Source organism: Numenius arquata, chromosome Z (assembly GCF_964106895.1).
Source record: "Numenius arquata chromosome Z, bNumArq3.hap1.1, whole genome shotgun sequence".
Taxonomy (NCBI): Eukaryota; Metazoa; Chordata; class Aves; order Charadriiformes; family Scolopacidae; genus Numenius; species Numenius arquata.
In genome coordinates, this window is record NC_133616.1 from 26384342 (window position 1) to 26390341 (window position 6000).

The following is a 6000-nucleotide window of genomic DNA, read 5'->3' on the forward strand; positions in this document are numbered from 1 at the left end:
GTCATTTACACAATACCTACTCTACTCTAGGCGCCAAGCTGAACCTGGAAAAGCTTAAGCACTATCACTCAGCACACCACAGGATTTGTAAGAAGCCAGAACAGCTCCTGATACCGGACCAGACCAAAGGCTCTTTCCCCCAATCATTCTGCCGCCAACAAATGCCAGGCGAAACACCCTGGGCAGGAAGGCAGTTTTCTCAGGGTGAAGATCAACCCTTACAGTCCTACGTGCTGACTCCTGCAATTTCCCCAAATGCAGGAAACTCGATTGCATCATTGTGGCAGCCGCAAGGAGCTTTATTCTCACTCTTTTGCACTAGGGGACAGGTGGGGGACACAAAAGGCAATAGCCAATAGTCAAGGGAAAAGCGTAGAAGCAAGTATAAGCAATCTGTGATGAGAACTAGGAAGCTCTGCCAGGGAGATCAGTGAGCTAAGAAAATTCCTCCCTCAAAGGCTTTATCATGGCTGATAGCTAGTGATGGAGCTCACCTCCATGAATGCATCAAGTACCATTTGTAACCTTAAAAAATATTCAATAAAAGCTCTAACCAGCACAAGACAGCAAGCTGCCTTGTCAGAAAACACCAAACAAAACCTAAACTCTTACTCTGAGTTGAGCAAATTAAACAGCTGTAAATTTAAGACTTATATTCCTTTAAATTAGAAGGTATACATTAAACTGAAGTTTTTTACAGTGATATCAAACAAGATACAACTACCTAGACTGAGTTCTTTAACAAATTTGTTTTTAAAAGATCCAGAGACCAACTCTCACTTTGTTTGCCTTTGCTGTTTTTGGAGTGCTGCCCCCTGATTTGAGGAATATTGAGTCAACTGGAAATTTCTGGTTAACTGGCTAATGTGGACTCATGAGAACCCACACTGAAGACATCTGAAATTCCACATATACCCTCAGAGACAGTAGATGGAGCTAGTGGGGGGAAAAAAAAAAAGAACCTTTGGGAATTACCAAAATTATTCAATTTTCACATCATAGCTAACCTCAGATTACTTGGTCAAACCAATTTTAAATCAGTAACTATCAACACTGGTAGTTGTTGACCTGTTCAACAGCCTACAGGTAAGATGGTGAACCTCGTCCATTTCTGAATATTATTGAGCTTTTACAGAGATGGCATCTAAAAAGCTGTCACATTAGGTCCTCACTGTGCCAGGCGATGCATAAATAAAGGAGAACAATAATCCAAGTGAGTCTATGGTCTCAATGATCATGCAAACACATGAATGAGACACGCGAAGACTTCTAAAAAGAAAGGTAACCAAGAGTCTCAGCCAGGAGGAAAAGATGGTGGCCACACCACCTGGCTACTACTGAAAAATCAGCTTCTTTCCACAGATAGGCAGACCTGGGACTGCATTAAACCAGAAGGAGGACAACCAGTGTTCTCACTTGGCTTTGAACTGAAGCCCCTGTGTAACAACAGCTACGTGCAACAAAAGCTATGGGAAAAAAATTTTTAAAATGTGGTGTTACAAGAACAAAGGACAGCTAAGAGAGCAGATGACAATTAAAATCCCGTAATATCGTATGGTAAATGGAACACGGCTAAATCATGAAGAATTCCAAGGCTAAGCCATTTCCGTCACGGGTAACAGAGGAGTAAGAGGGGAAAACCCGTGTCCTAAATACTAGCCCCTTCAAAGGACCCTAGAACTGAGCTGACATGGACGCTAAACCACCTTCCTATCATTAAACTAACTTCTTATCATTAAAAGGAGTACTGCCAGAGCAATGTCAACACACATCACTGAAATTAGGAGTCAAGGTAAGAAAGGTCAGACAGTTTTGCCAAGACTCTGCACATCCTGTGGATAAACAAAAGATTCTAGTCCCTTCTGCACCAAACACATCACTTTTCAGAAAGGCTTCTATTCATTTTTAATGAAAAACTCAGCTGGAGCTAGACCAATACTCTCTATTTAGACCTCCAAATATCAAACTTTACTCAAAAATTGCAGTATCATCAGCTGCCTATAATCAAGAGCACTTCACAGCTGGCTTAATTTCAAAGGATGTGCTACTCTTCATATAGAGGTCCTTCAGAAACAGACAATCTACTTTCAAGTCTTACATGTCCTTTGTGAAGCTCAAACAGGAAAATATAAAGAATGTTCTGTAGCTTCACAGGCAAAAGGAAAACTCACACACTGGCCAGATGCTTAATAAACCAGACAAAGACAAACTGTACTTTGTTTTAGGGTGATTACTAGGCAGAGATGTAGACTGCTGCTGGGCCAGGTTACCAATAGTACTGAATGTTTTCTTTTGTTCTTCAGCAAATCAGTTAGTCTCTCCAACCTTTAGTTCAATTTTCCACAAAAAAACAAAACAAAACAAAAACAAAAACCAACCAAAAAACCCACCAAAACTGTTTTAAGTTTTGTTCTGCCAGTTGTGATGTCAGGATTATTTCATAGAATCACAGAATGGTTAGAGTTGGAAGGGACCTTAAAGATCATCGATCAACCCCCCTGCCATGGGCAGGGACACCTCCCGCTAGACCAGGTTGCTCAAAGCCCCATCCAGCCTGGTCTTAAACATCTCCAGGGATGGGGCATCCACGACTTCTCTGGGCAACCTCTTCCAGTGTCTCACCACCCCCACAGTAAAGAATTTCTTCCTGATATCTCATCAAAATCTCCCTTTTTTCAGTTTAAACCATTACCCCTCGTCCTATCGCTACACTCCCTGATACAGAGTCCCTCCCCATCTCTCCTCTAGGCCCCCTTTAGGTACTGGAAGGTCGTTATAAAATCTCTCTGGAGCCTTCTCTTCTCCAGGCTGAACAACCCCAGTTCTCTCAGCCTGTCTTCATAGGAGACGTGCTCCAACCCTCTGATCGTTTTTGTAGCCCTCCGCTAGACCTGTTCCAACGCGTCCATGTTCTTCCTGTGTTGAGGATTCCGAAGCTGGACACAGTACTCCAGGTGGGGTCTCACCAGAGCAGAATAGTGGAGTAGAATCACTTCCCTTAAGTTGCTGGCCATGATTCTTTTGATGCAGCCCAGGATGCGGTTGGCTTTCTGGGCTGCAAGCACCCACTGCCAGCTCATGTTGAGCGTCTCATCCACGAGCACCCCCAAGTCGTTCTCCTCGAGGTTGCTCTCCAGCCATTCTCCACCCAACCTGTATTTGAGCCTAAATTTCAATTTAGTTCTTCTGTTCTCTGGTGGAAGTTAAGTGAACAAACTACACTCAACTAAAGAAGCAAAAAGTATTTTATCATTAAGGAGTTTACACTCAAACACAAGCTTCAGGGCTTCTCGACAGTTTTAAGCACTGAAGTTAATCATCCCAGGATATTTTAAGTATGCAGTATGTTGTATTACAGGTAGTTAATACTGTTAACCAGGCAGAAGCAATTAATTCTCTTACAAGAGAAAAATCACACACATTGCAAGATTAACACATTGAAAGGTATTTTCAATCTCTAGCTGTTTTTCTAGTCTTCTGCTCTAGAACTCAGCTTGTCAATGGCGGTAAATGTGACTGAAGTGCCCTGGTGGAAAGGGTAGGATGAAGATGAGTAAGAGCTGGAGAGCCCATTGCCAGGTAGTTAGACTAACTCTGGATGCACAAGAGTTGGGCTCCATATCTCAAGCCAAAAAGAGAATCACACCCTACCTTCTGAAATCCAACAGCTGCCCGAAAGCACGTGCACTGTGCTAAAAATGGAATTGTGGCAAGATGATCACAAAGGACAGCATGCTTTGCAATCCAGGATAAAGACTTCATAACGTGTCACTAGACAAAAAATTCACCCCCTGTCAGCTACTTTCTGAGCTACAACTAAGTGAGAGAAGTTTTACCTATGCTTATATACAGAGAAGCCTTCCTTGAGCTCTTATTCCCACCAGGAATCTCAATAAGCAGTCCAAGGAGCCTGCTACTGTTTTCAAACATTGAGTTCAAAAAGGAACACACTTATCCTGACTATATTGGGCTATTTTATCTCTGCCTCTCTAATTCTCCCCCTGCAGAGCAGAAGGAAGGCATACTCGGAAGACAGGGTAGGAGAGAAGAGCGGTGACAGCTGGGAGCCATCTGAAGTAAAGAAGGCCATTTGCAGGAGGTTTCCTCCCCCAGCATGTCACCAGCCCCTATGCTAGGCTCTCTCTCCCGCAATCCTTCGCTGCTTCATTAGCTGTAAATGATGTGGCTTAGGAAGGAAGCAGAACTTTATTAACATTCAGAGAGGCCAGCATTGCACACAGAAACTCGACTTGCCGATTACCAGCAACCAAGCCCCACATTGTGTTCTGGCTCCCTCCCCAACCTGGACAGCCCAACACATGACTTTCTCTCTAGTTCCTCACCCTCAAAGAGTGGAAGTGAGTAACAACACCATCCTTGCCTCCAATGCTAAAAAAGAAAAACCAGCACCTCCAGCCTAAAACCACTCTCACACTGCCCATCTGTGGACCTGCTATCATTGGGGTATGAAAAGGGCAGTAATTACAATGGACTTGCTGGACTCACTGACCCAAACGGCCTCTTTCAGCCCTGTCTTACAAAATGCCACTACCGGTTTCATGTTCTGCATTTTCTGTGGCTACAGGGCTAAGCTCTTTCATGCCATGACTCTCAGGTGTGCTTTTACGCAAGTTTACCCACCTAAGCAATCGCTACTATATTCTAGGCTGAAAGTAACACTATTTTTCCTAAAACACAAGGTACCTTCTGCCCATTACAAAATTTGGTAACAACTTCTCAACTGGAGCATAAAGAAAAAATGGCTTTCAGTCCTGTAGCTTCTCTAGCAACAAAGGATACAAAATTTGGGGTGCTGTCCCAATTACCCTTATAGCACCCTGCTTACAGTAAACATCTGCTATAATTAGCCTGTACTTTCAGCTGACAAGAGACAACTAGGTTTAAATGCGAAGAAATCCACAAGACTTATGCTGAGGTTTGTATAATCCTTTGCTAAGCTGGAACATGAGAAAACTGTTCCACATTCATGACAATTTTAGGAGGGAGAGATCCTTCTTTTTGCAGAATGTCAATTCAAACGCTGCAAGCCATGACTGAAGTATCAACCACTGGCCAGACTAATCAGGAGGAGAGAGGCCTGCAGGCAGGAGAGTTTGTGCCTATGCAGAGAGGAGAATGCAGAAGAAGCAAACAATGAAGAAGAAGGTCTGAAAATGAAACCCAAACAGAAAGCTGAAAAAGTGTGTTTCTTGAAAAAACATTTATTTACCATTTTCCAGCCCCTAGCAGAGTCTCCTGAGAATCCTGATTTTTTTCTCTAAATATGATTTACAATTTCTTCCAACAGAACCAGACGTCCAAAAAACCCAAAATGTTTTTTCCTAGAAGAAAAAAGAAACCCAAACAAACTACAATCTAAAGAGAGCTGTCCCTCAGGGCTACTTCAGAATTTCTAATGTGTTTATGGTCATAAACATAAGTACTACCAACGGGATACCCTGAACTAGTCTGGTTGGTCCTGGCATACCTCCATCATTTTAGGAAGTACCAAAACGGGAGACAAACGTCACTGTTTGGGATACATACATACATACATACATATATATATATATATAAAAGCTGTAAGTAGTTTAAGACTACAAAATGCTCAACACGCACAGAGGTGGTCAGTCAAAAAACAAACAAACAAACAAAAAAACCCCAAAACAAACCCAAAAAAGCCAGCCTCGCCACAGCAGAAGATGAGGACGAGTCTCCAGCCCGGGGGCCACTGGCATTCCTCTGAGTCTCCGCTCCCCGGCTGCCGAGCCCAGCCCTCCCACGTCTTCTGCTAATGTCACACAGACCTTTTTCCTGATGGAGAAACTTGACCTTTAGTGTCTATTGCAGGTACCCGGCTAAAAGGTCAAATGTTTTTTGGTGGTAACAAGAATAAAATGTAGATTCCATCTCCTTTTTAAGTTACTGAGAGCATAAGCAAAGAAAGAAAAACACCCTGGGCTTTATTTTATTTTAGTATTTCATATGCAAGCTCTTTTT